At 43.4% G+C, this 26,175-nt stretch overlaps 1 long non-coding RNA gene across 21 annotated transcripts in view; it reads left to right on the forward strand.

The window, feature by feature from the left end:
- Window positions 1-26,175, forward strand: part of LOC137751561 (uncharacterized) — a 379,806-nt gene that overhangs the window by 315,270 nt on the left and 38,361 nt on the right. For 14 of the 21 annotated variants that reach the window (XR_011070852.1, XR_011070845.1, XR_011070857.1 and 11 more), the window contains one exon: window positions 20,844-20,952. The exons of 6 other annotated variants lie outside the window; for them this stretch is intronic. This is a non-coding gene — a long non-coding RNA (uncharacterized lncRNA). Of the gene's footprint in view, window positions 1-12,402; window positions 12,453-20,843; window positions 20,953-26,175 lie in introns of those variants that run through there. One more of the 21 variants, XR_011070866.1, reaches the window with a different exon arrangement.

Raw genomic sequence — 26,175 nt, forward strand, 5'->3', positions numbered from 1 at the left:
TGTGCATTTACATAAACTTTCTACTATATGATGTATCCATCTGACTTTCTCTCTCTCTTGAACTTTAGAGTTATTAAGTGGTAGAGCAAGAATGTGAGGCCAGGTCTGGCCAAGTCTGAAGCTCATATTCTTAACCACTACCCTATACTTAGGATAGGCACATAGAGGTGCCATGCAGTTGGTATTTTATGTTACATCTCGTGATCTTTATATCTACATCTATGAATCCATGGGAGTAGAATTGGGATGTTACAGAGGATTTAGGCTCTAATAGTCAGAGAGATCTGGGTTCACATTCTTGCTCTGCCTCTTTTTTTTTTTTAGATTTAAGATAAACCTCTATTCCCAGAAACATCAGAGACACCCCGGGTTGCTGGCCTGATGCTCGTGGCCTATCTGCTGCTAGCAGTTCCGACAATTTACTCTTGCTAACTGCTTCATGCTTCCATTCTTTGTCTTTGAAATGCTCCTCTTCCAGCATTGCACTGGAGACAGAACACAGCTTACGAGTCGAAAGTATCTCATCAGATGTTTGTTTGCAGCTTACACCTTCTCCTGCTTCAACATGTACGGAATCTAGGGAAACTCACTCTTCTCTGCATCTTAACAGTTATGTGGGCTTGGGATTCTTGACTGTGACATGAGAATAACAAATCCTATGTGACCAGGTTGCTCTGAGGATTAGGTAAAAGGATGTCTGTAAAGTACCTGGCCCAGTGCCTGCTACATAGAAAGTGCTCAGTAAAAAAAGAATTGAGGTTGAGATATCGATTGATTATAGGTTTCCTGATGGTAGGGACTTGCCTTAATTATCATGTGACCCCAACATATTTCATGGCACACAGGAGACAATTGTGTTTGCTGAGACAAAGAGATGTCTCTCTCTCTCTCTCTCTCACACACACACACACACACACACATTCACACACACCCCAAAGAGTGATGAATTTTATGACTGCATGTTGCTGGCAGTTTTTGGTAGGACTCTGCATTTTAGAGCACTAAATCATAGCTAAGAAAACCAATATGATTTGGTTGTGGTTGGATGTTTCTTACACAACTTGGAATGTTCTTCAATCATTTTCAAAATATGAACAGTTGCTTTTCAAAGTACCTTTCTTTGGCCAGATATTGTCAGGGTGTTTCTCTCTCTCTCTCTCCTTCTCTCCTTCTGTGTCTCTCTCTGTCTCTGTTTCTCTGTCTCTGTCTCTCTCTCTCTGTGTCTCTTTCCTTTTTATTGAGCTCTTACACTGTGCCAGTTGTTTTACATTCATTATTTCAACTACCCTCATAGCAACTCTGTCAGATAGGTTTTGTTATTCCCATTTCACAGCTGAGGATCTTGAAGCTCAGAAAGTGTGAGTCAACCAAGACCACTGTTGAGACCACAACTCTTACGTGGCAGAGCAAAAATTTGAACAGAGATCCCTCTGACTATTAAAATGGGGGAGGGAGAGAGATCAATCCACATTTTGTCTTGGTTATCGAACCCACTCCTTTGAAAAAAATAGCCATCTACTCCCTTATTAATACTAGGGAACTCTGAGCACTCACTGTGTACCTGGCTGTGTTAAATGCATTATTAGACCTAAATATCAGAGGAGGTAATCACTGAGATTAAGTAAGCCCAAATAACCCAGGCTGGCACAACTGGGGGTTTAACTCCGGTAAGTCAGACTCCAGAGTAAACTCTTCTCACAAGCTCATCTACTGATTTTATTAGTGTCCATGAGGGCACGTGGTCTCCTTTACTCTTGGGAGCATTATTATGGCTTCTCTAGAACTTAACTTCTGCTCTTTCTGGTGGTGCCCATCACCAGCCTCTCCTCATCCCTGAGAAAAAAAACAGTGGACATTGAGGGTATGAAAGCTTTAGAACAATAGACCCATAGAGTTTCAACATTGAAAGATCTCTGTAAGAAGTCACTAAGTCCAATGGCTTCTAACTGTGGGACATGATCTGTTTAGTGGGTTGTAAAATCAATACGGTAGTTGATGATCAATATTCCAAAAGTGAAATGAAAGGAATAGAAAACATAGAATATATTGCACTGAGGGTGAAGTTGTCTTGAGAAACAGTTGATTTAGTGATCTATGTGTGCGTGTGTTCTGGGTCACTGTGTAAAATACATTACTTATTGAGGGTCACGTTTGTCAAATTTCAAAAACACTGGTTTCATCCAGTGGTTTTCAAATTTTGTTCCAAGGAGTCCTCAGATCCCTTAAGGGAGATGGAGATGGAGGTGAAGAAGTTGAGTAGGAAGAGCTTCAAGAATGTGCCCTCTTCTAGCTAAAGTAGCCCATGTTTTTCTGTTTTTCAAGTTGGATTTTCATATAATAGTTCATCTTTTAAAAAAAGGACTCTACTGAAAAAATAATTGAAGAGCCACTGATTAACCATTGGAATTGTGTTATATTGAATGTTGACTCATCCTTGTGTGACTTCATGTGGTAACCAAGGACCAGCTGTGTGGCCAGCCAGTATGATGGTTGCCATTGAATATACAGCAAGATTAGAAAATGTGATCACCCCCGTCTTTAACTTGTTGCTAGAACCAATTGTTAAGATAACAACTGTTGCTTACGCCAGATATGGTAAGGGAATACATGACGATATTGTTCAGAATTTGGCAAGTTCTTTAAAAAGTTATACAGAGGATTGTTACAAGAATGGCTATGGAAGGATCAAAGCTGGCTGAAGCAAAGGAGATGAAATTGAATACAAAGGATTATACTTTGGTTCAGATCAACAGCATAAATACAAATGTAATATGAATTTACTTGACAACAGTTCATGACTCAAAGTCTGAACTTGCTAACTGACTTCTAACTCTGTAAGTCAATAGTGCCGTGTAGACCAAAACCTAAGGTAAGCTTGGCTACATTTAATGCATTCATGGACATATGGTATAGAGGACCCCTGTAAGGGGAAATTGCAAACATGGCCAAAGTACTTTGCAACTTTTCCCATATTAGGTAAAGTCTGTTTCCCTACTTCTTGATTTTGTGTGGGCCCCGTGATTTGCTTTGGCCAATAGAATGTGGCAAAAGCAATGTGCCATCTGGAACAGATTCCTCAAGCATGCTGCCTGCATTCTGGAACTCTTGGAACTCTGATATGGGGATGTGAATAAGTCCTGGTTATCCTTTGGGAGGAAGGCAGGCAATGTAAAAGAGACCCCAGGTGTCATAGCCAAAGTCATCCTGGACCAACCAACCTCTAGCCAATCTGCCAGCTGATTGCAGATACATGAGTGAGCCCAGAGGAGTTCAACCACACCCAGCCCAGACTGGAAGAATTGCCTCGCTGACCTCCACAAGAATGAGCTAGCTTTGGGAGTGTATTGTTAGGCGTCAAATCCTTACAGATGCACGCACTCTCCTGCACTGGCAAATCCACGCTGGAAGACAGTACCATGACCACATCTGATCACCATCAACATTAGCTAGAGATGTTAACACACTAGAATGTCTACAGGTCAGGATCAGGAGAAGGTTTCTGAGGACGTACCAAGTGGAAAGTAAGGATATTTGTAGGAACATATGCTATACCTTCTGAGAATTGACGTTAGTGGGAGAAGTGGGATGGATTCTTTATAACTTCTGTGATTGCAACTTTTATCCCATTGCATCTATTCTTGCCATCACCTTATGGTGGGCAGAGTGTATGTTCTCTTGAGCACTATTTTTGTACTTGGGTTTGGATGCGTAACTTGTTTTGACCAATGAAACATAGGCAGAAGTTAGAGTGCCTCTAGAGGACTCACTCTTCTGTACTTCTGTTATCACCACCATAACAAAATCCCGGTTGGCCCACTGGTCCCAGAAGAGGGTGAAAAACATGTGGAACAGAGCCACCCTCACCACCCTGCAGCATGCAACACAGCCCTTCTGGGCAACCCATATATTCACAAGTGAAAGATTAATGCTTACTCTTGTATGCTCCTATGGTTTCAATATTGATTTTTACCCAGCATTTTTAGGTGACCAAAAATACTTCTGAGATTAAAATTAGAATCAAGGAATGCAGGACTTCCCTGGTGGCACAGTGATTAAGAATCCACCTGCCAATGTAGTGGACACGGGTTCGATCCCTGGTCCGAGAAGATCCCACATGCTGCGGAGCAACTAAGCCCGTGAGCCACAACTACTGAGCCCACGAGCCACAACTACTGAAGCCCGTGTGCCACAACTACTGAAGCCCGTGCGCCTATAGCCCGTGCTCCACAACAGGAGAAGACACCGCAATGAGAAGCCCATGCACGCCAACGAAGAGTAGCCCCAGCTCACCGCAACTAGAGAAAGCCCACGCACAGCAACGAAGACCCAACGCAGCCAAAAATTAATTAATTAATTAAAAAAAAAAAAAAGGAATCAAGGAATGGCCGCATCAAGGAAGCACACTTCCATTGCATTTAAGGACGGATCTCTTTGCCGAGAGAAAGAACTGTCCCAAAGTGAAACACATGGTTATATTAGGAGTCTCCTACCCACAGGATATTCAACCATCAGGAATCTGTACATGGTCTTCTTAGTTGGAATGGGGATCAGACTTTCATTTCAGAGTGACTAAGATGCTAAGCAATTTGGGGAATGATTAGCAGATTGTTTCATCTGTGTTTCAGCAGGGAGGGCGGATGAGCAGGAGGGGTAAGTGTGTGTGTGTCTGTGTGTGTGTGTGCGTGCAGAGAAGGTGTAGGTTAGGAGCAACAGATGCTGTGGGGCGCTTCGAATGTCCCACCAAGGTGTTGACCTTTGATTCAAACCTGTGCCCATTTGTTCTTCAACCGGGAGCCCCTCCTGCTTACATCCAAGTTCTACTCATTCCCAAAGATCCAGCTCAAGTCCAGTTTTCTCTCTGGGAATTTTCCGTGACCTTTCCAGCCTACAGCGACCAACTCATCCTCTCAAGTCTTCATCTTGGCTGTAATTCATATGCTGTCTTAGCTTTTTCCTTGACTTTTCCCTGGGGTTAGATGGTTGATTTCCATGTGCTCATGTAGCGTTTCCTCAAATTAAAGAACTTGCTGCTCTGTACTGTGGTCTTGTATCTTTCCTTAATGCCATGTGCTGGTTGAAAGCGAGGAACATGGCTTATCCATTCTGGTACCCCCTCTGTCTGCCACAGTGTCTGGCACACTCTAGGGCATCGGTAAATACTTCTTGGATGAATGGATGTAGATTTCTTTCTCTTTCTGACAAACCGTAAATTCCTGAAAGGCAGTTGGTATTTATTGTACATTCCTATAGTGCTCCAAGACCTGTGCATTTATTCATTCAACAAATATTTGATGAATGAGGCTTACCCTGACTTACAAAGCCCTGTTTCATCTGGCTCCTACCCATCTCTTTGACATCATCTTGTGTAACTCTCCCCCTCACTCATTCACCTGCTCAAGCCATACTGGCCTTTTTTCTTTCCCCCAGTTCTTTGTGTCCTTAGATCTCCCATCCACTTCAGGGCTTTTGAGGTCTCTTTGGCTGCAATCTCTACACTTTGGTCTTCTATGACTTCCTCTTTCTTGTCATTCAGATCTCAGCTTAAAGGTCACCTCCTTCAAGAATCCTGTCCTGAGTGTCCAATCCATGGTACCACCTGCCTCTCTCCATTACATCTTTTAATCCCAGTTCCCTACATGACATTTACCACTTTTGGATAAATAACTTCCTCCCTTTTTTCTTTCTTCCTTTCTTTCCCTCCCTCCCTCCCTTCTTTCCTTCCTTCCTTCCTTCCTTAGTTGCTTATTGCTTGATTGATTGTCTCCGTCTGCTAAAATATAACCTTTGTAATAATAGGTACTGTTTTTATTCTTACTGCTCTGTTCCTAGTGTCTGATAAATACGTGTTGAATGTATGAATGTATGAATGAATATGGGTTCAGCACTGAGCTGTGTGTCACAAGTCTAGTGGGAAGACGACCAATGAGGTTCTTGCCTTCAAGGATTTTATAATTTTGCTGAATGAATGATCAGTGTACACACGGCACCACAGCAAAACCAAAACCAAGCCAACAAACAACAAAGACAAAACAAAAGACTGGAGCGTATGTAGCCCATTGAGGTACTGAAGCCTCAGCTTCCTCCGTGAGATGAGGATAATAACACCTAGTTTGCAGGTGTGTCATGAGGATTAAGTGAGAGAAAGAACGGACAGCACCCAGCATCGTGCCTGGCATGCAGCAGGTACTCTGTGAATGGTATTCTCCACCCTCCCCCTCCGACAAGGCAAATAAAATGTATTAAGAAGCTTATATTGGTCTACCCAGATGATCCACTCGAGAGAACTGAACTTCAATTCCAAGGATGGCTCTTAGGCTTAAATCCAGTTATGAAAATGTTTCTGGTGTTCCACAATGTTGACAGTGGAGGTGGAGATGATTATAGTTCATTTGTGAGCCATGTACTTTGATTCTTTGAAAGCTTTTGTGTAACCCAGGAGGTCTCATTAGTTGCTGTTCTAGCACGGTGTGGTAGGGAGCTCTGTGATAATTGGCCACAAGCCACTGAAAAAACATGAAGAGTCAGGAATTGTGTAGCGGGGCTGATCTTCTGCAGAGGTGCAGTTGATAACTACTGGTGTTACCTGAAATGCCATCCTTGGAGAGTTAGTCCTTTAGCTTAAATCACTCCTGGATTAACAACAACAATTTTAGCAGTCACTTGCTTGTTAATAAGAGTTTGCTGAATAGCACTGTTCCATTCCGGACCCTGAAATAGATTTTATTCAATTCTTACTTCCAAAACAATGGTGGTATTGAGTGACCAGGGTTAGATCAGGTTGAGTTCGTGTTTTGGGATAGTTCTTTCTGGAGACTGGGTGACTGAGTATCTGGGGAGTCAGGTCCCATTGAAACCCTGGAGAAGGGGCAAGTTTGACCAGTGTGGGGGCAAGGTCAAACACAATTACACAACAGAGCTAGCTCCCAAAGTTAACTCATATCTGTTTCTAATCTGTTTTCCTCTCCCTGTTCCACCTACACAGATGTGCCCTTTAAATATTTATTTGCCCACCTTTGCCGTGTGTGGCACTTGATCCCTTTGAAGGTGTTTACTAATTAGATCAGGCTGGGAAGTTGGGCAACTTCAGATGTATTTATCCTGTGTAAGGTAATTTATCCTGTGTAAGGGCACAAGACCCCTGGACAGCCCCAGGGAGGTCAGCTGCAGCTCCCCTGCTTACTTCCTTTATTGGAGGAAGTCCTAATGATTGCCCAATTAAGCTGAACGACACTGGCTCTTTTTCTGCCATTAGCTCCTGACACAATTCTGAGACAGACATCAGCGAGGCTGGAGCCGGAAGGCTAAATGCTCTTAGCGAACACGATTACGGATCAATTGAACGCTGGGCTCAATTTGACACCATCCACGTGTGATTCTTACTCAGTGACACAGCATCTGATCTTGGCTTGAAAGGAAAATTACCGCGGCAGTAATTCAAATTCAACAGACCTGCAGGTCACTGGCCTCAAATATTTTAAAATAATATTTGCTGCAGGAGAATCTGTGCTCATGCATGAGTGGATGTTTGACTGGATGTGAGTGGGTCATGTGTGTGTATGTTTGGGCATACAGATCCAGTTGAAAGAGCTTTTAGGAGAGGTGATGCATTGAGTGAGGGGGGAAACTCTGTTGTACTGGGTCTTAAGGCAGCCTTGGTCTGTGGTTCAGGTTTATTTGATTCCTTTCAGCCATTTTGGCTATTGTCACTGTTCTGACTGTCGAGGAGAAAGAGGAATAGCTGATGATGACCACATGGGGTGTCTATCTGTGGTCTCAGGGGATCCCCTAAGAGATTCTTGCCTCAAACATCTTAGCTTGTTTCAGTGGTAAGACCAAGTACTTCCCACTTCCAGATCAGTGGCAAGAAGCCTGAAAACATGCTGGGATTGATGCCTGCTGGCCTGTGACAGAGAGGTAAGTGTCCATGGGCTTTGTTTGCCGTGGCCCTCCTCTCTGCTCTGCAGACCCTTGTTCACATGTCTGCCTCAGTCCATAATTTGGTCTCTTGGTATGTTTACCAGGAGGCTGGGAGCACCTTAGCCTTGTAACCTTAGCACCTCTCTCTATTTCTGGGTCAGCAATGTGTATCAGATGGGCCAAATAGACACATCTCGTAGGGAGATCTAGGCTTCCTCTTGATGTTGCTAAGGAATAAAATGGAAGGCAGATTGCCCAAAGTTAGCATTGGTTGGAGAGTCTTGGGGGTGGTAGGGTGGTGAAGGACAGGCCAGCATCCATGTCCCTGGGAGATTTGACTTTCCATTTGGAGAGGGTAGCTTCCCTTTTAATCCTTCTGCCACCATCAGGTTGGCCTCCAGTGTTATTCTGTTTCTTGATTCAACACTTTGACCCAAATAGGGATAAACCTCCTTCTCGTGTTTCTGTCCTTTGGGAGTAGAGCTTAGTAGTTAGAGCTTCAAGAGCCATACTGCCTGGATCTGAATCCCATTCCCCACCATGAACAAGCTGTGTGACCTTGGGAAATCTATTCGTCTCTCTGTAGCCTTTCATCAGTTTCCTCAATGGTAAAGTGGAGGTGATACTGCCAGATCAATGAAAAGATTTTTTATACCATTTTGAATGACTGCTGAATATTACCTAGTATGAATATACCTCATTGTTCGTAACAAATCCCCTGTTTGTAGATATGTGGGTTGTTTCTAAGGCTCCTTCATTATAAATGACACTGTAATGAACATCCTTATACTTGTACATTTTCATGCCTAATTGTTATAATAGAATAAATCCAGTAGTGGCATTTCTGGTTTAAGGGGCATGCACTTTTTGAGGCTTTTGATAAATACTGCCTAGTTGTCCTTGAAAAAGACTTTACCGAGTTCTTCCTCAAATAATCTATTACAACCCTTCCCAATCTAAAAAAAAACCCACTTTTTGGCACATATAAGAAAGGATAATTTAGGCACACACAAGAAATGACAGAGGGCAAAGAGAAGAATCTACCGGGGACCGACTCCCCTGGGGGCTTCAGCTACCCAAGAGGGCTGTGGGGAGCAATGTCCCGGCACGATCTTAACCCATCTTTTGTGTATCAGTTCACTGTTCCATACTCTTGGGCAGCTCCTGTCTGTAAGAGTTTACATACATCCCAGAGCTGGATTCTGGTTTCAGAAAGAAGCCATTTTTCTTAGGGAGCAAGGCTAAGAGGTGGTGTTGGCAGAGAATTGGAGAAAAGCCACGGGTAAAGAGGTGTCAAATTTGTGAGCTTTTAGTGGGGTGTAAGCAGCTGTTTGTGGCTTTAAACTCAAGCGCGTTTTTCAGGCAACAATTTCTAAGTCACTAGTTACGACGGAGGCTAACTCTGGATCATGTCTCGCTTGTTGGCAGAACTTGGTGAGTCTGAATGAATCATAATGAAGATGCATAACTTGTTGGGGCCTCCCAAGACCTGGTAGACACAGAAAAGAATCTGGACAACCTTTCTATTGAAACTTTATTAGAGAGGTGATGGCAGCAGCTGGCCTTTGTGAAGGCGACTGTGGCTCAGAGCCTTTGTACTTCACTGGGTCTCGTAAAGCTTTTACGAAATCTCTGTCATCCCCTTGGTCAGTCCTGTATCATGAAGAAGGGTGCTGAGCATAAAGAATACACCATCTATGACTTCTCCCAGGTTTCTGATCCTTCCAGGGAGAGAAACTTAGCATTTTTTGTCTCTTCCCAAGAAACCAAATTGCTGAAGCTATGGGACTTGTTCCCAGTGGTAAGATCTTGTTTGATGAGAATGACTGTAGCTTTATGTCATTCTGGGGCTTATTGGCTTGGGGGACAGCTCCCTGGCATCTGCTGGAATTTGATGACTGAATGATGCAGGGAGGAGAAATGGAGAAGGTGGATGTTTATTGACCCAACACAGACTTGTTAAAAAGAATACCAACTACATATATGAAGTATCTTTGCATTAAAAAAGCAAAATTACTGACTCTCAGGAGAGAAAATGATTATCACTCACTGCTAACTCTCCTAGGTAAGTAGGTGGTTATCCATACCTACGGCAAAGAGAAAAGTTTAGCATAGGTTCAAACATGGGTCCCCACTGTGGTACAGCCCCACCATGTATTTTCTGAGGCATCTACCAATGAAACTTCTTAGGATTGACTCTTTCTCTCTATTTCTCTTTCTCTTCATCTCCTCTCTTCTTTTTCCATATGGGAAAATAGAAAAAAAGAAAACAACCAGGATTTAGAATCAGTTTTCCTGGAGTCAAGTCTCTGAGCCTCAGTTTTCCCATCAGCAAAATGGGCTTAATAAGACCTGTCTTTCTGTGTTTGTTTATTCACCACAGGTAAGTTGAATATCAGCTACCCAGTTAACAAAAAGGTGAAACATTAGCTTTAAAATTTAGCATGTGTTAGTTTTTATATTTTTACTTTCTGTCTTTAAAAATCCTGCTTTTCCTTTTCTTCTCCTGACTCAATCGCTGGACTTCCAGAGATATGCATAGACATCTTTAGCTCTGCTGGTAGAATTATGGGTTCTTGAATTTGGAGGTTATTTGAAGATTTTTTCCCCTTCTGTTCTTGGTGTAAACTCTGCTAGGAAATAATGCTGGAATTAGAATAGCTCTTTTTTCCTTTTATGATGTCTTTTTCATTGCTTCCAAGCTTTCTAGAGCTTTTCTATTTCTACCTATATTATCTAGGCTGCTATTGTGATAGGATCCTAATTGGTGTCCTTGATTTTTTTCTCTTTCCTTGTCAGCACGTCCTATACACAGCATTCATTCATTCCCTCACTTAGTAAACATGTATCAAATATCTGATAGGTTCTGAGCACTATAGTTGGTGCTGGACATGTCCCTGACTAGTTCAAATACCTCCCTCAGATTCCCTTCGCTTTTACTATAAATGTCAAGCTCCTTTACCTCAGATTCAAAATCTCCGCAAATACCTATTTCAACCTGCTTTATAATTCTCTCAATCCATAATATTATCAACTCTCAGCTCTAGCTGGAACAATCTCTCTCTGCCTTTGCATTTACCATTATCTCTTCTAGGTATGCCTTCCTATCTCTGTTTCACTTGTTCAAACCTAATGTTCAGTGGAGAGCTCAGATGTTAATTATTTTGTGAAACTGCCCTGAGTCTCCTTCCCTGGGACTCTTGTCACTTCATATCTGAACCAATATAATTCAAATTGCTAGTTACCTTGTTAAGCATATAGGAAGAGAATGAGATTTCAAGGTGTTTGAATGAAAACAGAGAAACCTGTTGGCTTACACGTTCTTTCATCCTCCATAGGATCTAACAATACAGTGTCTTGCTCAACACACACTTGCCTATTTATTGTTTGAATCAAATAATAAAACATACACATTGGAAATAATGTACTGATGGAACTATCCCAGTAGTTTATTACTTCCCTCTCATTTTGGGGGATGATGTCAGATGCTCATTTTGTTCAAACTCTTATCAACAGTGTCTTCTCCAACTTGGTTGCCATGGATTCTTCATTCCTCTTCCATCAAAGTTCTCTTGCTATGGAAATACATGGTTACCTGGTCTAGCCAGGAGATCACGGTATCAGGTAGTATGAAGAGCTGCGGTTTTGCATAGATGTCTAGATCTGGGTTGTAATTCTAACTGTAAACTGTGTAACCCTGGAAAAGTTGTCTTGTCTTTCTGAGTCTCAGGTCCCTCTTCTGTGAAACAGAATTAATAAAAACCATTGCAGGGCTGTTGTGAAAATCAAATGTGATAATATGTGTAAGATAATAACTTACTGCCTTGCTCAATCCATACTAGGTACTCATTAAATTATAGATACTATCGATATTGACCATGAATGCTAGAGTGCTCCACATTTTCTAGGGCACTTTGGAAGAATCATTGGATTTATAAGGATGCATATCAACCTTATATGTGGTGAGCTCTCTTAGACTTCCATTTAGGGAGCTGTCCAGCATCCAACCTCCTCCTCTGTTGGTACAGAATCTCTTTTTTGTAGTCTTGGAGAGAAGTGCCCTCCACCCACCACAGATGTCAGAGAGTATAGACTCACCCCTCATCCCTAGGTCACCAGAGCTGAGCAAATGTCCAGGGCTTGGCCCATTGGATGCTTCTGGGACCTTGCTTCTCAGATTTGGAATCCTGGCTGTATGACTCTTGCTTCTGAGATTTTGAGGCTAAATGGCCACTTAGAATTAAATATGACTAGGTCAACTTTGACGGTGGTATTCAGCTGCATTCTTCCTTTTTCCTCTAAGATCACTGTTGAGCTTCTTCTTCTTTAATCATCCAGACTGCTATGATCTTGTTCTCTAAGCCTCTTGTTCCTGTGAGTCTCTGATACAGCTCTAGTAAATCACTACCTGTCCCCTCTACCCCATTTTTCCTCTATATGTTACTTGAAACCCATCACTGACAGTGATGTAACCATGCATTTCAGGCACTTCATTCAGTGACAAGGAATCCACGGTTCATCAGCCTGATCTTTGATCCCATCCCCATGATGGCCAGGTGGGTTCTTCTGCTGCCATTGTCTTTGTAGCTGGGCTTCTGCTGTTTACTTTCTGGGAATCCTGAAAACAGAAAGGATGCTGAGTTGTCCTCCAGCTAAGCCACCGGCTTTCAGATCGCCTCCCTTCTGTCTTCATAGGGTGGCACTTCTCACCTTGAATTGTTGCCACGTTCCAGTCTTTCTCTCCTGCCTTTAGAAGGGTGGCTCAGCCAATGAAATTCTGATGCCTTTTCTTTCCACACCTGAACTTGTTATGGAGACGTGGGTTGATAATCTTTTTACGTAAGCCAGTTCATCTCCTTGTTCTTCAGTCTTTTCACCTGTAAACTAGGCTAAGTAGCCACGAGGGTCAGTTTGAGGAGGAAATAAAATGACTGTCATGCTGGGATCTATGCAAAGCAAGACTGATGTGGCGATATGAATATCTTTCACAATAACAATGATAATAAAATCAATGAAGAGAATATTGGGAAGGATTGGGCAGCTTTTGGTGTTTGCTTATTAACCACTGAGAAGAACTGTTCATTAAATAGCAGTGGGGGGACCGAGGGCTGGGGTCAAGCTACTGTTTTTCTTAATCAAGTAGTGACCTCTTCTGGGGAAAGAAAGAGGCAAGCAAGGCCTTAGCACTGGGGGACTCTTAAAACATCTGCACCAAGGAAAGCAATGACAGAGTAGATTGTCCCCAGGGGGAGAATCTCTCAGGGTAGATGTTTGCTCTGGGCAACCAACTGAAAAACAACATTGAATGAACTGAAGCTGAACATCATTTGCCCAGTAGCCCTGTCTGGAAGAGCTCTCACAGAACGAGTGAAATCTTGTAGACCCATTGCATGTACTACGGTGAGGCCACTGGTCACGCAAGCTGCCCAGATCTGGGAACCCAACACCAGCCTTTTGGGAGAATGGTTCAAAAAAGGTTCAGATGGGAAATTTTTTTTTTTTTTGTATTCCTATCTAGAAAAGAAGAGAAGTACTACTTCTGATGTAGGAATTAAGGTTCAGAGCATAGCGAGGTCTAGAGGAGCAATGGATTTTGCTCGATTGTCCTTCTTTGGGGACAGGAAAGGGTCAAGCTCCTACTGCAGGCTTGTCAATTGGATTGAGAGTAATGAAAACAGGAAAAGGTTTCTTTTTTCCTCCACTGAATCTCACCATATTCATTTGTTACTTCAGGCTCTTGGAAGGAGGAAGAAGGTAAACCTCCAGGAAGTCCTCTTGGTGACTGCAGTACTAAAGGACTTAGGCTTTACTAGATGATGGATCATTTGGTCAGACGTGGTCTGTATTGGGTGGTGCTACATGGCACATTCCTGAGGACACAGGTCATGGCTTCTACTTAGACTCATGGGCGGGAAGGCTCAGAGTTGATGGAAATCATATTGTTCTACCCCTTGTTGAATGGGGTGGAAGAACTGACTCAGAGAGGGGAGGGGACTCACCCAAGTACAGAAATATAGGGACAGGGGTCCCATGAGAACTGGGTCTTCTGACCCTCTTTTCCTTCCCATTAGCAGTCACTCCTCTTGCACCTCTCTCCAACACCCCACTTCATACTAAATCAACTAGTAATGTTAATAAGACCTACATACTAGGTAGATTAATAATATGGTAGCTACAGTTTGTTAAGCAGCTGCTACATGGTAGCCTCTGTTCATTCATTTATTCAGCAAATATTTGTTGACTACAATGTGCTAGACACTGGGGTGCAGTGGTAAGCCAAAAACTATAAGCTCAACCACTGTAAAAATCCCAGCCACAAAGATAAAACTAAAACTGTGCAATCTCTGAAGGCAAGGGGTCTGATGCTGTAAGATGAGGCGGGGTTATTAGTCCAGGGAGAGCTTCTCTAAGGAAGTGGCCATTCTCTTCATCTATTTGCTCAGACCTGACATCTCCAGGTCATCCTTGCCCCCTCTCATTTTCTTACACTTTACCACCAGCGAACCCGATTGGCTCTGCATCTGAAATATTCCAGAATCTACTTGTCTCGGCACCTCTGCTACCGTCCCCCTTCGCTCAGATACCCCCAACCTCTTGCCTGTATTGTTGAGATGTAGTCTCTCTGCTTCCACTCTTGCCTCCTCGTGGTCAAATATGTTCGGACAATTCTGGGTCATACATTTGTTTAAGCCGTGTACAGCAGGACTTCTCAGGGGCTGTCATGTACTATTCAACATGGTGAAATACAGAGGGGGACATAGTATATAACATAGTCCAGATGTAGTTGACCACAAGTGTTTTCTTATAGAGCATCTCACACAACTGCAGGTCAATGGAAAGCATTCCGGATAACCCAGAAAATGTCAACGCGTATATAGCACATTATGTAAAGTATTATTATTATTCCACCTGATGGGAAATGGAGCCACTCACAACAGTTTGGCTGATCTGGGAATCAGGTTGGCTGAGTTTTAGCCACAGTTAGCTTTTTTTGAGCTGTGTCACTTTGGGCAAGTAAGTCATGTAATTTTTCTGAATTTGGGTTCCTCATCTGTGAAATACAGATAATAATTCCTGTCCTGTCTACTTTGCCAGGCTGTTGAGAGAATCAAATGAGATAATGAACGTTAAAGAAGGGACATCCTTACCCACTCCCCCTCACTAAACCAAACCAAACCAAAACCCAATACCACTACTGTGCTACTGTGGACGCCTAGAAAAACATTATTTCTGGTTATCCCATCTCGGTACTTCATCGTAATCAATGAGCAACACATTAACATTTAGTTTATTTATTTGAGCAACCTGGAGTAAAACCCAGGGAGTTGCTGGCTGTTGGCTAGAAGTCAAACAAAACAAAGAATTAATTGGAGCAAACGCTGTGGAGTGTGCCAGTCTGTGACATGCATGGAAGCAGGCAAGAAAAGCCAGTTGCCTGGACAGCATAGCGGAAAGAATGAAAAGAACAGGGATTGTGTAAAAAAGGCTCAGGAGATAAGAAAACCTGAAAACACAACACTGTAGAGAGACTGTAAAACTGCAGTGAGGGGACTTCCCTGACAGTCCAGTGGTTAAGACTCTGCGCTCCCAGTGCAGGGGGCCCAGGTTCGATCCCTGGTCTGGGAACTAGATCCCACATGCCGCAACTAAGACCTGGCGCAGCCAAATAAATAAATAAATATTAAAAAACAAAACCAAACAAAACTGCGGTGTTGCTGATAAAGAATGAATGATCATCTTAGCTATGGTGGTGGCATGGTGCCCTGCAGAGTCACTGAAAGGCATTGGGTGTGGTCATTCAGTGAGTGTCAGTGGGACAGTGTGGAGACTCTAGGCTGGCCAAGTTCTGTGGGTTTTTGTGAGGTGCCTATTCAGGATACTTGGTTCATACCAGGTCAGCAAGCTCTGCTGACGTTCCCTTTCAGATCCTAAACACTGCCAGGTTCTCTTTTTCTCTAGGGCTTTTGGTTGTGATTCACCAGTGACCTTGGGCTCAGGACTCTGATCCCCCAGACTAATTCACACTCAACAAATACATCTTGGTGTATTTGTGGGCCAAGCCTGACGATGATGATGACAATGATGATGATGATAGTGTTAATGATGACAATAAAAAATATAACATCCATTTGGCAGTTTAGAAAGGCACTCATATCCAACCCCCTCTGCTGTCAGCAGAAAATGAAAATGCCCATCTCAAGATGCTAGAAGGGAACAGAAATCACCCAGGTGGTATGTGCAGAAGGAGGGGTGTATGTCAAAGCTAGGAAGGGGCTGCCCCCTTTACAAAAGAGCCTGGAGAGATTTGAGTGAATGCACTCATGTTAGCTCTGGGTATTTCTGAACGTCAGCCAGGAGAGCTAATTCTCTGATACTATCATTTCCCATGCCTCCATCTCAATACATATGTGTATCTCCTTGAGTCTCTGCACAGGTATCTGTCCCTGCAAAAAAGAAGCTCTCCTAAGAGCCCAGAGCGGAGCCTCAGTGTTTTATATTTTCATAATTTCATGCGTAAAAGAATCAGTAGGGAGTGTATTTATCAGTTTTGCTGCATAACATAGAACCCCCCCTACGCCTTAGATCTCAGTGCTTATAATCACTAAAATTTATTTTCCTTTCATTTTACATGATGCCTACAGTCAGCAGGGCCTCTGCTTCAGGCTGTGTGTTGACTATGGGTCAGTTCCATAGGGTTTTGTTTGTTTTTGCTTTATTTATTTATTTATTTATTTATTATTTTTGGCTGTGTTGGGTCTTCGTTGCTGCACACGGGCTTTCCCTAGTTGCACTGAGCGGGAGCTACCCTTCGTTGCTGTGCTCATGCTTCTCATTGCGGTGGCTTCTCTTGTTGCAGAGCATGGGCACTAGGTGCGTGGGCTTCAGTAGTTGTGGCATCTGGGCTTTGTAGTTGTGGCTCGCGGGCTCTAGAGTGCAGGCTCAGTGGTTGTGGTGCACAGGTTTAGTTGCTCTGCAGCATGTGAGATCTTCCCGGACCAGGGCTTGAACCCGTGTCCCCTGCATTGGCAGGAGGATTCTTAACCACTTTGCCACCAGGGAAGTCCTCCATAGGCTTTTCTGATCTGTGACTGCATTGGAAGGAACAGTCCCAAAGCACAATGGGCAGTTCTGGCAGAAGGCAAGAGTCTCAGAAAGCAATCTCAGGTATGCAGTCATCTTAGACTTTTGCAGGGTGTGGCTCGCGGTCCACTGGCCAAAGAAATCCAGTGGGCCAAACCTAACAAAAGAATTAAGAAATTCACTGGCCCTGCAGGGAGGTGTGGCAAGGGTTTGTATGCACAAACCTTTTACAGAAGACTGAATTGTAATACAAATCATCACAGGGGTTTTCTAAGCATGCCAATTCCAGGGCCCATCTTCAGCTATTTTAATTCAATAGGTCAGAGTAAGTAATAACAGTAGTAGTATTAATAATAATAAAAACAATAGCTAACGTTACTGTTTGCCTTTTATGAGCCTGACACTGTGTTAAGTACTTAAACGCATGATGTTTAGTTTAGTCCTACGATCTCTCTCTGAAATAGGAACAAGTATGATCTCCGTTTTACAGGTGAGGAAACAAGCTCAGAGAGGTTCAGAAACTTCCCCAGGTCACACAGCTAGTAAATGGTAGAGCAGGCATATGGATCTGTGGAGTGGAACTTCTGAGCCCCAAGTCTTTTTCAGTTTCCCAAATATGCCCATCTCTCTCCTGCCTCAGGACCTTTGCACTTCCTTTCACCTCAGGCTTTATAACATTTCCTTCCATTCATTCACTTCATTTCTCAAGTTTCAAGTGGAAACGTCACTTCCTCAGAGAGGCTCCCTGACCTTGGCCCCTGACTGATCCACTTTGTGGGTCTCCTAGATTTTCTAAGCCTCTTCTGATCTTCTGTGCTGGGGTGACTTTCTTGATGGGCAGCCTAACCTCCTGAGTATCACCTGGCCTCCTAACATCTCAGGCTGTCTCAGCCTTCCTCAGGGAAGGCAGGAGATGGGAAGGAGCCAATAGATAAATCTCTCTCCCTTCCTTCTCCTGGACAAGCTGTCCAAGTTTTCCCATCTGGCCCATCGTCTGAGCCATTGGCCGTACTTTCTTGCAAGGCTGGTGCCAGCTTGGTAAACATCACCTTGCATCTGCTTTCCCTCATTCCTTGCCTCGCTGGCCTGGACTCCACCTCCCAATAAAGCCTTTGCAAGTAAGCTTTACTGCAGGCTCTGCTATCTTGGAAATCCAGCCTAAGGGACGACCACCCCCCCGCCTCCTACTTACACTTGACCCCCACTTTTCTTTCTCTAATACCCTTTACCCTATACTTTTCTCTCACAGCTTTTCTCATACAACTGGTAATCATATATAATATGCACTTTTTTTTTGTCTGCACCATGCAGCTTGTGGGATCTTAGTTCCCTGACCCAGGCCCAGGCAGTGAAAGCACTGAGTCCTAACCACTGGACTACCAGGGAATTCCCAATGCAGTGATGCAGTGTTTTGTTTTTTTTTTTTTACCACTGTGTTCTCTGCACTTGGTGCATGCCCACCACATAGCAGTTGATCAACAAATATTAGTAAATGAATGTACATGTCTAGGCTTGAGTCCTTGCTTTGTCTGTGTTGCTTTTTTGTAGCTTGCTAGAGGTCTCTATGCTTCATTTTGCTTCCTTTTTGGGAAAATGAGACTGGGTATCTGTTTCAGAGGTTCTGAGACCAAAATGTGGTGATCAGTGCAGATGTTCAATAACTGATCATCATCGCTGATATTGTTAAACTAGACCAGCGATGGGCAATCTTTTCCTATACAGGGCCGGAGAGTAAATATTTTAGGCTTAGCAGGACAAATGATCTCTGTCACAAAGACTCAACTCTGCCATCGTGGTGTAGAAGCAGCCATAAACAATATCTAAACAGGTGGGCTTGGCTGTGGTCCAATAAAACCATATTAGCAAAAACAGGTGATAGGCCAGATTGGCCCTCGAGTTATAGTTTGCCAGCCTCTGCACTATACAGCCTGAGCAGTGTGAATCTAAAAGTTCGTAGTAAGCCACATCAACAGATTGCAAATATACGTGAACTTTCTAGGCAAAGCTTATCTCTGCATTTCTTTCCAGTGTTAAACACGTGCAATATTTTCCTGGCAGTGACAGTGTACTTTCAGGGAAATCTGTTTTCAGAGTTTGTGTTTGTTTACAATATTTCTCTAACAAGTGTGAGTGGTGAGAGTCTCCCCACATATTTCCTCTCTAACTCGTTTTTCCCTGGTAATGGTGTACCTTCTTTACCTACCTCCAGAGCTAGTCTGTGGCGAGAAAACTTGGAATTTGGGAGACTGGAACTTTACTTGTCTCTCAAGTAGAAACTTTGTCATATAGCAAATCTATTTAGAATAAGTGGTTTCCTAGAAAAGATAGGAAAGAAATGATCCACTTTAAAAAAAATTAGTCAAGTCTTTGGAAGAGGACAGATTTTTTTTTTTTTTTTTTGCATTGGGGAATTTTTTAATTTATTTATTTATTTTTGGCTGTGTTGGGTCTTCGTTTCCATGCGAGGGCTTTCTCTAGTTGCGGCGAGCGGGGGCCACTCTTCATCGCGGTGCGCGGGCCTCTCGCTATCGCAGCCTCTCTTGCTGCGGAGCACAGGCTCCAGACGCGCAGGCTCAGTAATTGTGGCTCACGGGCCCAGTTGCTCCGCGGCATGTGGGATCTTCCCAGACCAGGGCTCGAACCCGTGTCCCCTGCATTAGCAGGCAGACTCTCAACCACTGCGCCACCAGGGAAGCCCAAGATTTTTTATATATAAACATATATAAAATGGGGTCAAGAAAACAAGACAAGTCTGCTTTAGAGAGACCATTAGTAGTTTTTTAGGCCTTACTAAGTGTCAGGTATGTGGGAGAGGGACCAGGATACCATGATTGATGGTTCATCCAGAACTACATGGAATGTGGTTCCCCACAGGAAAACTGAGATGTGTTAACAGAAGAAGGGGGAAGGGATGCTAGAGATTAAAGATTGCCGCTGCTGTGGGTAAGTAGGAGGTGGCGGTCTCACCTCTTTCCTGTGAGCATCAGCTCACCTCTGTTGTGCCGATGAAAACAGATATTGTGAAAAGCATCTTATCCATCACCTGGTACAAAATAGAGCTGGAATACATGGATGCTACAGGTTTTCATGTTTCTTTATTGTAATTATGTATAAAACATGACACGTCACACATCCTAAGAAGGATTAAGCCAGTCTGAGCTGATCACATGTTTGCTAGACTCTGATGCACATCACCGAGGGCCCATGCGCTGCACATCTTTCTCTTCTTCCGTCCTTAGAGTTTTGGCCATGACTCTCCTCATGGTTGCAACATGGCTGCCTCAACTTCAAGCATCATGTCTTCTTAAGACATCGTTTCAGATAAGAAAGGAGGGAATGTGTGCGAAAAGGGCTCCTTTCATGTATTAGGGAGGGAAACTTTCCAAGAAGTCCTCCTCCTTACGTGCCATTGACCAGAAGTATGTCACATGTCCAGCCCCAACCCTGTCTCCGGCAAGGGGAGTGTGGTTACTATGATTAGCTGTAAAGAATCGTGATTCACCCACTGGGGCTGGAACAAGGAAAGGGTCATGGCCATGGGGCAGGCAGTACTTCCTTTGGCATCTCTCTTTCCTTCTCATGGCTAGAGAACATGTCTGCTTTGTTCACAGTTCCTAACCCAGTGCCTGACCTAAAACAGGCACTCAATATATATTTGTTGGGGAATGAATAAAGTAATGGATGAATATATTGACTAGCTTGTCCTTTTTTCTCATTTATTCTGGTTTCCTCATTTCTCTGAGTCTGGCTGTCCTGGAGATATTCTTCTTGTCTGAAGATGAGCCTTCCTAAATTTGGTAACATGGTAAGAAATGAATCTGACCTATCACAGTGTTCATTTGCAGCCTTTGGTGTGGATTGATCACCGTGGTCAAGGAGAGGGCTGGAAGGTATATTCAAGGCCTGCTTGCACGGGCGTGACCAAGACCATTCTCAGCAAAATGAAAAATCAAGGTACCTTGTTCTCTTTCATCTTCTCTCTGGGCAGTTTCCTATGGCTTTTCAAGCTCATCTATTAGAATGTCAACAAAATCACAGAGATCTGCAGAAAATATTACAGAGAGATGGTTTGAAGTCACCAAGCACCTTGGAAGCATTAGTTTATTAAGCATTTAATGAGATAATTATAAACCTCTTCCACTGAGCTCATAGCTCAAAATGTCTAAACACCCTCTGTAGGTATCACTTAGTTCATCCAGTTTGAATGAAGCAGTAGAAAATATTTTCTTTTAAGTAGGTGATTCTCCTGGATTTATCATGATTTCAGTCTTGTTTGCCCCCATTATTGGGTCAAAATGGGCACTTTTATGCTTGAATGCTTGATTCTAGAGTATTCTTGGGAAGGAGACAGAATGATAGAGTGTTGTCTAATCTCAGTTGAATCTGATCTCTATCACTTATTAGCTGTGACTCACCGGGTAAGTTGCTTAATATCTCCAAGCCTCAATTTTCTCATTTGCAAAATGGGGCAATAATTGAGGGCTGTTCTGGCACAGTGTTTGCGGCAAAGTACGGGTGCAATAAATGCTATCTGTAATTGCTTTTGCCAACATGTTATGGTCTTCAGTCTGCCATTGAAATGAGCAGCTTTTACAAAGACAGCTGTAAGTTTGTCATATTTGAAAAACAGATATTGCTATTTGGGAAACCCCAATGTCAGTTCAATAGTTGTGAGGCAGAGAATACACCTGTATTGTTGACATGGTTCTGGGCACTGGGATTATATTCCGAACCTGATGGGGCCTTTCAGGTTGCTGAAAGTGACTCTGACCAGTCAACTAAGGGTGGTTAAAAAATACCCATGGAATTGATGTCTATTGTTTTGTGTAAATGAGTTTCTTTAGGCTGAGTTGGCTAATCATGTCAGTCAAATGGCCACTTCAGGTTTCCTGAGTTGATTCCGTCCTGCAGTTGGGTGTGAAAGATGCAGTTATGTAATGTGGCAGCATGGAAGACAGAGAGGACCAGGGGCTGGACGATGTCGGTCTTCACCATGCTTTCCACTAACACATGGTCACTTTATCAAGTCACCTCAGCATTCTAGGACCTCTGACCTCTAAAGTGAGAATTTAGTGCCCACTCATATAATTTAGCTGGTTATTGCAGAGTAAAGGTGAGAGGATTTTGTTGTGGTGACTATTATTACTGTTACTCAGTGGGGTCTGAGAGGAGAATTTCTTCAGATGCCAGAAATTCCTTGGGTCAAGGACTATGAGGACACTTGTCTTTCTATGATCAGTTCTTTCCAACTTTCTGGATAAAATTCACGCTAAACGTAAGAGGAGCTATTAAAAAATCTCTCTGACTGGATCACCTGGAAGTCTGAATGGACTAATGTGGAAGTTTGGTTTCTGAGAAGCACACACTAGGACAGGAAGAAATGCCCAAGAGATTTGTTGGAGGAAACACCTGTGAAGAAAGAGGAGGAAGTAGAAGGAGGCAGGGAGAGCTTTCAGACCCCAGTGCAGGTCTCACACCTGTGAAAGGAGAAGGGGAAGGAGGAATTGGGGAGAAAGAATCTCACATCGGAGTGCACTTCTAAAATCTAGTATTTGGCTAGCCAGTGGGAGTCCTTGAGCCCAAACTGCCCATGACAGCAGTTCTCTGTCCTGCAGAAATGGGCTAGGGCTAGTCCCCTTGCCATCCTCAGTCATTTGCAGGGAGCATCCTTTGGGGGGCGGTGGTCTTGGCACGAACGCAGTAGTGGGCCCAGCAACAGGGCATTTAGTCAACTATGCTTCTCATCGCGGAAGAGTTGAACAGTACATTTTCATGGCCACCCACGAGATTGTCAGAGGTTTTCTCTTTGCAACACAGATCTTAAGGAGTTTGAAAAACAAACCCAAACATTTGTGATAGTGTAGGGTTTGTACCCCAAATCAATGTTCCATTCTGTCCCTTGACTTTCACTTCCTCCTCTGTTTCAGCTAGACCAATCATGTTGAAAACCCCACCCAGGTTTGTAGAGTTCCTCATTTGACAATTAAAAAAAAATCTGTATGTGAATAAGTCACATGAACTGCCTTTGTTTTACCTCCTCAATGAATTATGATTTACTCTCTTGGGTTTCATACGTTTTCCGCCTCTTTACACATCCGTCACTCTTTTAGATGGGAAAGGTCATTGAGGTCAGTTTGCTCCTCTGCCTTCCAGTCTGACCAAATGGACCCAGTTATCCAAAGGGTTTGGACAAGAAGCAGATAATCCAAAAAGATGTATGATAGAAAGGAAGACTTCTAAGGAGGTAATCCACAGATGATGAGAGGGAGGCATTGGAAGTGTCTGTAGGGTTTGCTGAACGTACAGCATTCTTGAAATATGTCATCATCATGGGATACTGCTTGGGTGATCACTGAGGGACTGCACTAGGATTTGGCACTCTAGAGTCAAAGAAAATGGTTGTTTATTAGATGTTTGCACAGTGGTTGCCTTCTTTCAACAGAAAATAGGTTATTTTTCCCATTGAAAAATAAGTTGTGTTGATGGAGATTGTGGCAGAGACTAGCCGGACACTCCCTAAACCTCTTCCTCTTCCTTCTGAGCATAGCACTGGATGAAATTTCCTGCCTCCTTTCTAGTTAGATGTGGTTGTGTAATCAAGTTACAGCCAATAGCAAATGGGCAGAAATGGCGAATACCGCTTTCAGATCTGTCGTCCCTGCCAGGAAATTCTCATGTTCTCTCCCCATCCTTTGCCTGCTGGTTGGATGCAGAGGGTCCAGTGGAAACTCCAAGGTCCTAGAAAATGTCAGAGCCACTGAATAAAGGAGCCGGGGTCTCTAAATAACCACAAAGAGAAGAAGACGCTGCTGACCCACACTGGGCTGGAAATTGAGTGGGAAAAAGGATTTATTGAGTGAAGCAGCCGAATTTTTGAGTAAGTCAAGGCAGTTGTCTTATCCAGATAAAACAGAGAGTGTGTGGACGCTCTTGATGAAGAATTACGCCCATGGGAGGGAGAGCTGGTGGAAGGTCAGTGAGCTCAATTCGGCAGGCAACGTTTGAACGCCGTCTTGAGTGGAGCATCGTGCTAAGTCTTGAGACTAAGGATGAGTGAGACGTGTTTGCTGCCCTCAAGGGCTCAGTGCTATAGATACAGACCTACGGTACAGCTTGACAAGGCAACAGCTATTCGCGCAATGTACAGAAGAAGCTAGGAGCCAGAAAAATTAACTTCCCCTGGGAACGGGGTGCAGGAGTGGCTTCTCAGAGGTGACACCTGACCTGGGCTTTGAAGATTAACAAGGTGGGTAAGGACCCAAGCAGCTGTGCAGGGAGCATTTCTGGCAGAGAGAGGAAAAGAGAAGAGCAGGGATGAGACAGACACCAATTCACCGTCCCTTATGTATAACCTTGAAATCTAATATACTGTGAAAAGCAAAATTTTGTAACCCATTTTGGGTGAAAACTGAGCTGACACACTTATTTGGCAGTAACACTTGCCTTGAATTGCCACGAAGTTATCTGTACCCTTTATTTATCCCACTTAGTGTGGGTATTCACATGCTTCACTGCAGAAATATTAATGTGTTTGGTTATGGGGTATACTCTAGTCCCTGCTAAGGTATTTCATAACTTCTCTATACTCACTCCATTACCTCTCTAAAATCTGAAAAACGTGATGAATAACACACCAGGATTTGAGTTTTTAGAACTGTACTAATCAGTTACCTTTGTGGGGTGTTTACCATTCACAAAGTGCTTATGATCACATCGGATGGACAGCTTCTTTCTACAACATGGAGTCACATGGCGGTTTTCCAGCCCTCCAGCTTCACCTGGCATCACCACCATCTCTCTTGCTCGGCCACACTGGCCTCCTTTCTGTTTTGTGAATAAGCCCACTGTATTGCAAGTCCCAGGGCCTTTGCGCTAGCTGTTCTCGCTACTTTGAAAGCTCTCTTCCTGGCCCATTACGAATCTCATTCTCATTCGTGAGGTCTCCAGTTTAATGTCTGTTCCTCAAAGAACCTTGCCCTAAGTCTACTGCCAATGGTGGCCTTCATCATAGCACTTATCAAAGTCTATAATTATTTTGTTTATTTCTTTATTTGTTTATTGCTCATCTCCCACTTAATGTAATGTCCAAGATGGCAGGACCCCTGCTTGCTCTTCACACTGTGTTTCTGATGCCTGGTGCGATATTTGTAGAATGAATGGATGAATATATCAGTGAACAGGCTATGAAACTCGAATCCTCTCTAAGTCTATGAGCTCCTTGCTGTCAGGGTTTTTGTCTTAGGGTGATGACATATAATGGAAAGACCATAGGTTTTGTTCTATGATCAGACATAAATTTGCTGTGTGACCTTGGGCAAATTGTACCACCTCTCTGAGCCCAGGTTTCTCTTTTTTTGCCTAATGAAACTAATAATAGTACCTATCACATGGGAATGTAAGTGATAGAATGATAATAAATGTAAACTTTTCAGCATGTTGCCTGGCACATTGTAGGTGCTTAATAAATGCTGGATGAAATGAGTGAATGAGCCTGAGGAAGACACAGAAGGCTTTGCTCCTTTCCCTGCCCTCACACGGTGCCCCTACTCTTATCTAACCATAAAGGATCCAGGTGAGATCAGGTAGATGGATAAAGGATTGGAACCTAGCAGCAAACAAACCAATATTGAGCACTTACTGTGTGCAGCTGCTGGGTTAAGGACACTATAGGACAAGTGGAGATGACTGAGGCATATTCCTTGTCCTCAAGGAGGTGGCATTTCAACATGGCATTTAGCATGTGAAGATATTGGTGGATGGACACGTGTGGGTAAGAAACAGCATGGTCAAAAGACATGGTCATAGGGTGAGGATAGCGGTTTGGGGAATGTTGAGGAATCTAGGATGTGGGAAAACAGAGGGAAAGACGTAGCTGGAGAGTTGGTTGGGCTCAAACACACGAGGATTCTGAATGCCGAGCTGAGGAAATCGGACTTGATTCTGCAGATAATGGTGAGTCAATAAAGGCTCTTGAAGAGTGAAGAGAAATGACCTGGCTAGCAATAGGAAGGATGAACTGAGAAGAAAACCCTGAAATGGCCCCAAAGCAGGCAATCCCTCTCATTGGATTGGGTCAAACACCTTTGTCAATAAACGAGGGTTATAGCATCTTTAATTTCATTTTCAATCAGTGCAGGGACTCTCTAATAGAGGACCATTGGGAACTAGAATTGTTCT

The sequence above is a fragment of the Eschrichtius robustus genome, chromosome 17 (genome assembly GCF_028021215.1).
Source record: "Eschrichtius robustus isolate mEscRob2 chromosome 17, mEscRob2.pri, whole genome shotgun sequence".
Lineage (NCBI taxonomy): Eukaryota > Metazoa > Chordata > Mammalia > Artiodactyla > Eschrichtiidae > Eschrichtius > Eschrichtius robustus.